This window comes from Dermacentor variabilis, chromosome 1 (assembly GCF_050947875.1).
Source record: "Dermacentor variabilis isolate Ectoservices chromosome 1, ASM5094787v1, whole genome shotgun sequence".
NCBI classification, from domain to species: domain Eukaryota; kingdom Metazoa; phylum Arthropoda; class Arachnida; order Ixodida; family Ixodidae; genus Dermacentor; species Dermacentor variabilis.
The window spans coordinates 255,675,759-255,688,117 of record NC_134568.1 but is presented as its reverse complement, the minus strand read 5'-3'; positions in this window follow the sequence as shown (position 1 = coordinate 255,688,117).

The window sequence follows — 12,359 nt, the reverse complement described above, 5'->3', positions numbered from 1 at the left end:
TGGCTAACAACGCGCAGCGTTGGCTTTTCTTGTAGAGGGGTGTTGAGGGCCGCATGGATCCCTAATTCGATATCGTAGGAGCGTGGAGCCACAGATTTCAGATCCACCGTGGTTTTAGGTCGGATGATGACCTTGTATGGAAAATTCCTAAAACTCGGTAGACGCGGAGGTCTCGGTGCGGGAGGCCCTCGGTGTTCTTTCTGCTCCGGCTCTTGCTTGGGAGCTGTGGATTTAGCTTGCGCCGCTCTTTCGTTGTTGCGCCGGGACCATATGTTCCAACCATGGCTGTTGTCTTCAGGAGATCCTGCCTGGGCATCAGCTGCTGCTGGGATGTTGGTACATGACTCAAGTCCATCTCCGTCGGGTCGTAACCTCTTAGGGAATTCATAGTAGTCATGGTAGCCATGAGTGAAGCGGGAGCACTCACTGGCGAACGTCGTTAGATCCAGCGTTGCGCGAACGCCATGCTGCGCATCCGCGGGCGCCCCTGCGTCTCCGCTGCGGTGAGGCACCCAAACCACTCGGCCGTTACGGTTAGCGCTCTTCGCGTGGTGCCGAGAAATCGGACAGGCTTTACCGCCGAGAATATGGCACTCGCAGGTTCACTGGTGGTACCAGGCGATGTCAGGCGTTGAAGGGAGCCCGTGGATGGTAAATATACGGTGATCCAATATTGTAATCCGCCGCAATCGAAGGTTGTCAACGGAGCCCATGTATCGCACGTCCGCTCTTGACGAACGCTTGCAGCGCCCCCCACTGCAGACGACGAAGAGGAGAGAATCCCCACCAGAGAGGATATCTACTTCTGTCGGAGAATCCCCTTGCACACCGGGCAGAAGATTACTTCTGGCACTGCGAAGCAGAGAAAGCCCCACGCCCACCAGAGTAAGAATATTGACTTCTGTCACCGCGAAGCAGAGAAAGTCCATCGCCCACCAGAGAAAGGATGTCGGCTTCTGTCACCGCAAAACGGAGAAACCCCCTCGCACACCGGGGATAAGCTGACTTCTCTCACCGAGAAGCAGATTAAGCCCCTCGCCCACCACAGAAAGTATTTCGACTTCTGTCAGCCCAAAAAGGAGATCCCCTCGTCAACCGGGTATAAGGTTACGACTTCTTTCACCGCAAAAACGGAGAAATCCCCTCCCCCACTGGGCATAAGATGACTTCTGTCACCGCGAATCAAAGAAACCCCCTCACTTACCGCGGATAAGATGACGACTTCTGTCACCGTGAAACAGAAAGTCCCTTGCCCACCATGAGAAAAGATGTCGACTTCTGACTCCGCGAATCAGATAAATCCCGTCGCCCACCGGGGATGACTTCTGTCTCCGCGAATCAGAGAAACCCCTCGCCCACCGGGGAAAAGATGACTTCGGTCACCGCGAAACTGAGAAACTCCCTCGCCATCCCGAGAGAAGGCGACGACTGCTGTCACCGCAAAGTAGGGAATCCTCGCCCACCGAACCAAAGGGCTCGCCTTACAGCTGCGAGTATGGGGCTCCCCAGTTTGGGAAATAGACACTTTTTTCTAGGCCACGAAGGGGGGCGCTATATAAGCGGCTCCACAGTATACTTCTTTCTCTTTTCTCATCGTTCTTTCACTCAACATGTAAATAAATTGTTCACTTTTTCAAAAGCTGCGTCTCGTCCCAGTCGGCAGCCGGATTTCCTGTCGCCTATGGCCAGTTACTCTGTCACCTACCCTATCGTAACTTCGGACGCCAAGAGCAAGGTTCGAGGATCTTACTTCGTACAATGGTTGGCAGCTATGTGATGTACAGTCAGCCGCAAATGTTTGCGGGATCTGCAGTGCGTGGCGGTGTGACGCAAAACTGCATTGCTGCGCCGTCTGCCGTCACACAGTGATGTGTCGAGGCTCCCGGCACTTCCGCGCCTGGCGCGCTTTACGCAACCTCGACACCACGCTGTGTGACGGTAGACGGCACGGCAGTGCAGTTTTGTGTCGCTCCGCCACGCACTGCAGATCCCGCAAACATTTGCGGCTGACTGTACAACGCTTGATGCTGGCTTCATATACGGTCTTTGGATGACAACTTCGCAATGAACTCTGAAGGATTTGTGACTGCGGGTGGTGAGTGCATGGTTTGTCTTTACTGAGATATCAACAGGCTTCTTTTTTTTATGGTTGTACAAAGCACTGATTAAGTTGTAACCGGTGACGCGTGTTTCTAGAATACGGCACTGTCGTTTTATAGTGAAGAGTTTGCATAGATAGCACTAAAGGACGCCATCAACCTGAAAGCGTTAAAGAAACCGAAATTGCTAGAGCTAGTCAGACAGTTGGACCTAGACGTTGCGAAAGGAAATAGAAAACCCCGAGATCATTGAGGCGATTAATGCAGTTAGGGTAGAGCTGCTGCTCCGGAAAGTAGTTTGTTCCGGGTTCAATCCATTGACCAGGACGAAGTTTTCTTCAACTACGAAGCTTTCTTTCGAAGAAACCCGTGTGGGTTGCCTTTGTAACTCCGTGCTACGTATGGTTGGATGACAACTCTCCCTTTTAGGAACCTCCTTCCACCTGACGGGCTTCCGCAGAACTGATTTGCCATATTCTGTGTCCAGTGTTCTACCCCCGGACCAGGATGTATTTTACAGCGAAGCTGTTAGCCTCTAGTTGGTCGGAATTTTTCGGTCTGTGCTCACAAAACAGAAAAAAATAAGAGAAAAAGACCTCAAACGGCAGCTGGAAAAGGAGTTTGTGTTTGAGTTTCCGCGTAACAGAGTTGTTTTCACGTGTATTCGAATTACAATCCAATGCTATCATGTCTGCAGGTTGCGTGTAAGTCGTACTTTACGAAAGTTCTGACGCATCTTACTTTGAGAAATTCAGTTAGTTCAATAACGCACTTGCGCTACGCGGTGGCCTACAAGGATGAGGATGTATGCTGCGCTTGCACAGGGGTGGCGTGCGCGCATGACGAACATGTGCACGTTATGTATCTGTCCTTGATGCATGGCCGCTCTGCCCGTTGCATTTGTCGCAGAGCGTGTGCTGCGACCGTAATCAGCAATATCGCGAACGCTGTCCAAAAACAGTGCCGCCACCTGGCGGCCGCAGCCACTCAGACAGACTTCAAACGGCCTGATCAATGTTATTTGCGCACCACTTGGAATGAGTACTGGAGGACGACAGACAAAGCGCGAACTTTCAACTGGTCTTAATGGTAGTAAGTCAAGTGGTTTATATGAATACATAAATGTGACGTAACATATGACATACATCATAAAACACGCATATGCAATCAACAAGAGACTTGAACACCAGGTGCGTAGCCAGGGGAGGGGAGGGCTTGTGGGTTTCAGTCCTCCCCCCTCCCGAAATTTTTTTTGTGCTGCCATGCGCCGCCTATACCAAAACAACCCCCGGCGCCGGAAATCACTCTGGATTTTGTCTAGATTGTCTTTTTCACGCTCGAAAAAACATTTCATCTGAACATTGCAAACTCTGGCTGGATTTCGCGGCAACGCCCATCCACCGGGAGTCACATAACGCCAAGGAGCCCCATCCGAGTACAAAATTTCAAGGGCGTTTTGATGGCGAGCGGGCTCGTCGCGGCATCTCGCGGAGTACGCGGAATCTACGAAGCGCATGGATTTCAATTCCGAAACTTTAGGGGTCTAAAGTAAACTTTCGATGTGAAAGGTGCATTGACGTTTCCAAAGTCATGCTTTAGATTTTCAATTCCGGAACTTTGTGGGTTTAATGTTGTTATAAACATTTGACGCCAAAGGTGCATCAACTTTTCTAAAGCCGTACATCGGGCCACACAACGAGACAAGCCAAATCAACAGACTATCAGACAAGTTGACAAAGCACGCAGCGAGGTCCCCTGAGACAAAGCGTTGTGGTGGTTCATTTGCGCCGTCATGTTACAGAACAGAATATCAACATTTTCTTTTTGGCTGCGCCAAAGCATCCATGTCAAGACACTAAAGTCAGCAAAGGTAACTATACGTTCTTATTTATTTTTCTACTTTGACTTTTATTCACAAGCACACATTGAACCTCTTCAATTTTTTTTCTGTTCTTTTTTTTTTCTTTTTGTTCTCGCTACCTGCGGGCTGCTGGAGCCAGCCAGAGCGCATGCGCTTTTGTCATGTTGCCGCTAACGGTCGACCACCGCCATCACTGCGGGAAGTCGACAGGTTGCAAGGCGTTCGCTTGAGTGCAACCTCTCCGGAAAATCTTGTCTCGCCGGTGTAGGATACCGAGCAGTATGCGTATTTATTTTTTTTTATTTATTTAACCATACTGCAGGCCACCTCTGTAGTTCTGGTTCTCTGTAGGTTCTCTGTAGTATGGTTCTCTGTAGACCAATCGTCTCACGTTTTCTTCAATATTCGGTCGGTGGCCACATTGGGTGCCCAAAGTAGGCATTCGATTGTGGCCAGCATGTTTTCCTTTACGTTTTTTTTATTTCCGTGCCCCCACCCCACAGAAGCAAAAGAAGACATTAGACAGTTTTAGTTACACGTACGTGGAGGCGTACGTAGAGCTTCTACGTGTAAGCAGTGCGCATGCGTAGAACGTAGCGGCCGCGCGCTGATCTCACGGACGTACGTGAAATTCAATTCTTTGCGTGCGTTTCTTGCGCATGTAGACAGCTTCGCGCGGGAGTTTCGCGAGATCACGAACAAGCGATAGCGGGCCGTGCATGCGCAGACGGCTTGCATCGAAACAAGGCGACAGGATTGAATTGGCTACCGCAGTGTTCATATTTCCCGATTGATAGAGCTAAGTGGTCTCTCTTGGCGCGCGTCGCGTACGCGTAGCTAAAAGCGTTTCAGATGGCGTGCATTTGGGGTACGTAGGCTTTTCACGTTTGCGTACGTAAAGTGTCTACGTGCGTGTAACTAAAACTGTCTATTGTTGCGGTTCCGCAAATTATCGCATGGTGAAAGTTCGATTTCGTTACTTCTTTTGCGGAAAGTAAAGGGCGACGGGACGCTTCAGTTGCCGGATACTTTTATTATATTATTGCGATAGCAATTTTACGGATACTCCAGGTGCATTCCTGGCGTCGCCGTCGCCCTTATGTTCCGTATAAAGTCCAAGGGCGATAACATCGTGACCGCGCGCCGCGTGCTGCATGTGTGAGTGAAAGGGTAAGGGGGGGTGGCATGGGTGAGCCAACGATGGTGGCTCAGTCTTCTGTGCGCAAGGGAGAAAAGCGGAGAGGAAGCGCGCCGCCTTCCGCCGCGCGCGATAAATCGGATGGAATGGAGGGAGGTGCGGGGGAGGGGCGGGCCTTAGGATTTTGCTTTGTACTTGTGCTATGTTTTGTCTCTAGGAAACAAAAATACTATCCAGCCATTTTTAGCGTTGTCAGTGCACCGGGGAAAGCAACACCCAGGTATTCTGTAGAAAGACCGCGTGAGGAATGCCGCGATCTGTGTCTGGCGGCAGGGTCGACGCGAGGTGTTAGCAAGAGACGGCGGCGGTGCCATCTGAGAACCGGTCTTGGCGGCACTGACCCCTTCATGGAGTAGCGTTACCCTAAGCGGAGAGCAGGCGCATCGAGACACCCTAGGCTGGGCTCTCGCACTACGGACGTCTCGATAGTGGGTACGAGAGTTCTTTTCATTCCCAAGGGATTGGAAACTCATGGCATGACTCTCTCAAACAGCCTTTAACCAGCATGGCGGTCGCATGTAACGTCGCTTGTATACTTTTCACAGAGTGTACATCTATATAGGCCACAGAAAAACATTCAGCGCGCTTTTCTATAACAACCACTTTTATGTATCTGAAGACCGAGGAAAGTGGACGTATTGAACCGGTTGAGTACAGGAAAGTTTTAAAGTTTCTCTTTCTCAAGGGCAGCACACTTCAACAATTTGCTAAACAAGTTACGTTTATGTGTGGGACAGATATCTGATTGTATGATTCCGTAAAGTACTGGCATCGGTGATTCAAATGTAGACGGGACTCTGTCGAAATGGCCCCGATTCCAGGCCGACCTCATTCGGCCATTGACTGTCGCCAAAGAAGAGGCCATAATGTTGAAATATTGCAGCATAGCGATTAAGTAAATAGCTGGAAAGTTCAAAATCTGTAATCTTTATTTAGAAACATCTGGGTGCATGCGAAAGTGTCGGCGAGTTGGGTTCCTCGCTTGCTTTCTACTTTTGACATGGAGGGCCGTGTGACCTGCAGACGTAAGCAATGGTCATCTAGGCCTTAAAGACCAAGATTACTTTTTCTTGCGGTACTAATAATTCGGGGTAAACCATATGGCTTCATCATTATTAGCCGAAAACTACTAAGATTGGCTGCTTCCCAAAAAGACGTGTGTGCCACACCCAGCTGACAAGATGATGCTGATAGTTTTATAAAACCATCAAGGAGTGGTGAAGACAGATCCTCTGCCGAAAGATACCACAGTAACGGGGACCTGCTGTGCTAACTTGCTGACAAAAAATAAGGGAAGCCATAAAGATTATCAGGCGCGCTCTGCTACCAAAAGGCGTCCTCCTCTCTTCCGCTTTCCTTATCATACCTCGCGTCAAGTGCCCTATCCCAGCAATAAGAGCGGCGCGACGGCTTCTGAGTATCCATGATGAACCGCGAAAAGAATGGAAAACAGAATGGCTGGTTAGAATATACGGCCCTAGTATCTGCCTCCTCCAAAATGACTGGAATGTTGTGATCGGCCGTTCACCCCGCGACAACCTCAGGTCACGGATAACTCGATTATGGGAAACGGGCCGACGGCCTCGTCAAGGCCGTTCTCAAATGTAATACTGTATGGCCACCACTGGAGTACCTTGGTCAGGAGAGGTTTGGGCAATTAGCAAGGATACGGTCCTTCACCTGTCAGCCGCCCAAATTGGCCCGTCCACGCCGGAGACGCAGTGAGTACGAGGATACCGTCCTTCACCTGTCAGCCGCTCAAAGTGGCACGTTCACGCCGGAGACGGAGTCAGTGTGCTATCCCCCTTCCCCTGTTTGTGCCCAGTGATGTGCGTGTGTTTCTGACGAAGCTTTCATCGGAGGGAAAAGGCAAAAAACCTCCGAAGTGGTGGGACCTGAGGTCATCAGTCTCCTGACGCCGGATTGGGCGAGGCGACTGAACAATGACCACGCAAGGGATAAAAATAGCGACGGATCTGTCATCGCGACGGAGCTGTCATCGGCTGCTACAATTTCTTGAACTTTTTCTGTTCTACTTTGAATTTTCTTGTAATTATGTAATATAAACTTGTGTGTAAAACGTCCTGGATGTCGGGCCCAGCCCCACGTTTCCTTACTCCTCCACGAGCAACATACTTTCCACATTTTCGGACCCCCAATCGCAACAGGAATCAGTGAAGCGGGCTTCTCCTTACAAGTATTCTTATTGCGGAGAAGCCAGATTTTGCGAGAGGTTTTAAGCAGGGCAGTTCAATTTATATAACGTGTTTTCTTCTTCTTTTTTTTCTTTTTTTTTCTTTTTAGCTACATCAAATTTCTTAAATCACCTGTGGCAGATAGCACATTTATAACCCTTGCACAAAATTACTCGATGAGGCGGACATTACTTCTACGAGCAATGATACGCGCAATTAATTAATAACGAAATATCACTTGTTAAGATTTTTTGAAATAATTATTTTTAAACACATATTGCAATTCACCAATAGTAGCTCGTGGATTTGCAAGAACTATTGAGTTGGAACAATTTGTGAGGATGGCACCGGTTTCGAGGTATGCGCCGTCAAACTTGAGCGGAAATGGGCTGTTGTTCCACTTACCTTTTTTTTCATGAAAATGCTGTTTTATGCATTGAAACACAAAAGTAACTGGACCACCAACGTCTTATGTCGGACACTTTGAAAATTAATGCCTCCAAACTGATGCAGTCCTGAGTATTCGTTCCAAGTGGATAAGCCTTGCGAACTCACCGGCTATAATGAAATATGTGCCGTAAATAATTAAAATATGGATTGCTATAATTGTGTTAATTGTGACTAAAGGGGTCAATTCTAGAACCCTTGCTCTTTCTTGTTTACGTTAATGACCTACCTAACAACATTTGTTCGTCCATATAACTGTTCGCGGTGATTGCGTTATTTATCGTGAAACGTTAACTGCTAATGACCATTTAACACTTCGATCGGGCCTAAGTAATATAGATGCATGGTGTGAGACTTGGTTAATGAAACTGCATATTAATAAATGTAAGGCAATCAGAGTTACTCGCCGTACTTCTCACGATACACCACGTAATTATTCTCTTAATAACGTTCCCCTAGCCCAGGTTTCCACTTACAAATACCTTGGTATTTATATTTCTCAGAACCTTTCCTTGCAAACTCATGTTGATCACATGACTAGCAATGCTAGTCGTACTCTTGGTTATATCAAATGTAACTTTAGCCTAGCTCCCACCAACTCTTGCTTTATAAAACACTAGTTAGGCCCAAGCTTGAATATGCTTCTTCCATTTGGGATCCTCATGTCAGTTCAATAACCTCAGCATAGAATCGTTCTACTTGCTGCGCTATGCTGTTGTACAAAGGACAAAAAAAAAACATAGGCACACATGGGCGCGAACTTTCAAGTGTTTATTGTTCGCTATCGTACGACAAATATATACATGAATGGTGACTGTAAAATAAATATATAACACAAAATGCAAGACGTGTCTGTTTTTTGTCCTTTGTATAACAGTATAGCGCAGCAAGTACAACGATGCCATACCAACTAGCCCCAGTCGAAGCTTTCTCAGTATAGAAGCCATTCAGAACCGTGCAGCACGTTTTATTTTATTTACCTATTCGCGTACAGCAAGTGTCACTTCAATGAAATTTGATCTTGATTTGCCTAACCTGTCACTTCATCGCAAAATTTTGCGTCTTTGTATATTTCATAAAATCTATCATTGTAATCTCACTTTAACGACTCACTTTTGTTACCACCATTGTACGTACATTTCTTCCAGAAACGTTCATCATTTCAAGGTTGACGTGCCACTAACCTTCATTTCAATTCCTTCATTCCCACAACAAGCGGCGACGGGAACCACTTTCCCGCTTCCGTTGTCTCAATCGCCAATGCCAACGAATTCAAAAACGCCCTTGTTAACAACTTGTTGGAACCATACTATGCTGCTAGTATATATATATATATATATATATATATATATATATATATATATATATATATATATATATATATATATATATATATATATATATATATATATATACCACCCACTCCTCTCTGTAATGCCTCGGCCCTGAGAGAAAATAAATGAAATGAAATTATTCTCATCGTGCAATTTAGCTCAAGGGTTAAAATTGTGATATTTGCCTCAGGAAGAGAGGAGGAAGAAGGTTTATTTGTAAAAATGAACTGACAGTGGAGTCCTCCGAGGTGGGCGGCGTCCCTAGTACAGGATGCCGTGGGCCTGAGCCGATAGCATGGCCCTGCTAACCAGACGATGCTGGTGTCCAGAGCTCGGCCTTGTCAGCTTGACTGCTCGATGGTCAGTCCGGTGATGTGTATTGTCGATGGGTTGTGCCCACACTCCCATACCATGTGATAGAGGGTGTTGGGCACAGAGCAGAAGGCGCACTTGTAGGTGTAGCTCGTAGGATACATGGCGTGCAGCAGGGTGCCGTGCGGGAATGGGCCGGTCTGTAGTTTCTGGAACATCATCGCCTCTTCTCTGGTCAACTTCGGATCCGAGGATGGGTAGGTCCTCCTACCCAGTCTGTACAGTGGCTCAGGATGTCGGTGTATCTTATCGGCACTCGCTCCATCGTGTGGGTATACAGGGGCTCGTGAGCCCGGTGGGATATAGCCCGGAGAATATGATATCGAGAAGCGGCGTGAGCTAAAATAAATACCTGGTATATATAACCTTAATTTTAATTTCTCTGTGAATATCGAATTATGGGATGAAATATATATTTTTTTGCTTTTAGAATGTATAAGAATAGTTACGGAAAGGTCAAAACAGGAAAGAGTTGTAACGTTTCAGTACGTCAAACCTATATGGCAAACACAATTATCTGGGCAGCTATTAAAATTAACATTAAAATGACACCAGTGCCAGAGTACATCTGCCAATAGTTTAAATATTCAAACATATATGAACTATCGATTGTCACTCACAACCGCCGTTTTTTCTGACATTGTGTGCACCGCGCTGAGCGCTGCGACACATCGCTTCGTGCGACCTTTGCTAGCCCTGAAAACATCTTTCGCTCCTTTCTGCTGGTCTTCACCAGTGTTTGGAACCAGGATAGCGTATTCCACCGCTGTCGTACAGTTGTTGCGATTCAGCATCCGAGCGACCATTACAGTTCCGTGGCTGGTGATGCGCCAGGTGCCGGGTGATCGAGAGGTCCGGGGCGACGTCCAAGAGATGAGAAAAATGTTTATTTACAAACTTACATGATGATGACTTACACCTACGAGCACCAGTACGAGCATGAACACCCTTGCGAGCAGGAGCGCGCGTACGAGTAGGAGCACACTCCCACAACACTCAAGATCCACTTTTTAAGCACTTCTTTTTCCCCTTTCTCTTGTCGGGAAAATTCACTCTTCTTCTTGGTCAACGACAATCGTCGAACTATTCGCGAAATCCCGCCCATGAAATTGCACAGTTCCGCCGGACTCCGCCTCCAACGTTGCACGATTGCCCCCGCATACGAGGCAATGACGTGGCAAACTGGGAACATGATGTTCACATCGTTGCAACGGAAGTCCTCGACGTTGGCCCATTTCATCAATTAGTGGGCCATTCGTGACGATCCGCTTGTCAGGGTCAGGTACAGGCAGAGTGGTCTTCACGGTAGTCATTGCTTCCGCGAAGGGCGGCGGCTGTCGTCGCCTCGAAGTGAGCTCCTTTGTTTGCATGTCGCAGTATATGTCGGGTCCAGTCTAATCCAGGCGGGCACTCGTCTCGTCAACCCTGGTGACACTGATTTAGCCGCCAGCTCTCTGGTCCCGAGAAAGCGACGATGCAGAGTGCAAGGCCTCTCATAGCTGTACCCTGGCCGGTGCAGTATTATTTGTCGGGAAGGGATGCCGGTTACAACAGTGCTAAACGCCAATCGTAGCACCAGCCGGTGGAGACGTCTTCTCAAGCTGGGTTCGACTTGCTTGGTCCATTTCCCACATCACTGCACGGGAACAAGTGAGTCGTCGCCGCCACAGACTGTGCGACAGGGTATGGGATTACGCGTGATCTTCCTACCAGCTGTGCAACTGACCTTGCGGACTTCCTTTCCCACGATGTTGTACTTCATCATGGCGCTTCTACTCAACTTCTCACGAACAGGGTCCGTCAGTTTTTGTCGAGATCCACAGACGATATTCTACGCTCCTGTTCGACGCGGCATACGCTCATCATGACCTACCATCCGCAGACAGACGTCCTCACAGAACGTCTGAACCGCACACTCGCCGATATGCTATCTCTGTATGTTTCGTTTTTGCCCAACCGCCGCTATTGTGACGTGGCTTTGCCTTTCGTCTCACGCACAACTCGTTGCGTCATAATACCGCGAGATACTCGCCGTTATACGTCTTTTTCCGCTGAGACTCCACCTTACCTCTGGACACGCTGCTGCCGTCCACTGACGATACCACTACTCTGTTTGTGCGTGAAGATATATCATCAGGGTGGACCATGCGTTTCACGCATAGCCTTTGAGCGATTCTGCACGTCAAAGAACTGCCATAAAGCACCGCACGACCGTCAACGCCGGCCCTCTCACTTCCTGCCCCGGATCACTCTTCCGACTGTGGTCCCCTACTCGAAGCCTTGGCCCCTCCGAGATTCCTGTTCCCCGGTCACCACTGTGCCATCCGCAAAACCACAGACTGACGGCCGACACCCGTCACCTCCGTTGTCACTTTGCCAGCACCGAGTCAGTGCTCCCTTACTGAAGAGTGATATTTCACGGGGCTGTTTGCCTTTGGGAGGCCAACATAACAGCTGAGGCTAAGACGGGGGTGCGCGCGCTCGTGCTGTCGGCCAACCATATCGATTCTTGCCGCGCTACTCTTGATGCCATATAGTAAATAATCTTTGTAGATACAATTACATTTCCCCCCGTTAGAATATTTGTCAGATGCAGGATTATTTCAGACAGCAATTAATTGCACTCTAAACAAGGAGCATGGTGCAAACTCAATATGCGGAAAATTATTGCCAACTTGTCCCACACTGCTTGCGTAAATGAGAAGAACGTACTCATCCGAGAAAGCTAGGGGAATGCGTTTGAAACGTCGCAGAGACCTTGAGACGATGCAAAAACAGCGTTGTTATTGCTGTGTACTTTTGGAATGTCACTCACAGGCGCTCGACCACGACTGTATGCACACCTGCGGTAGC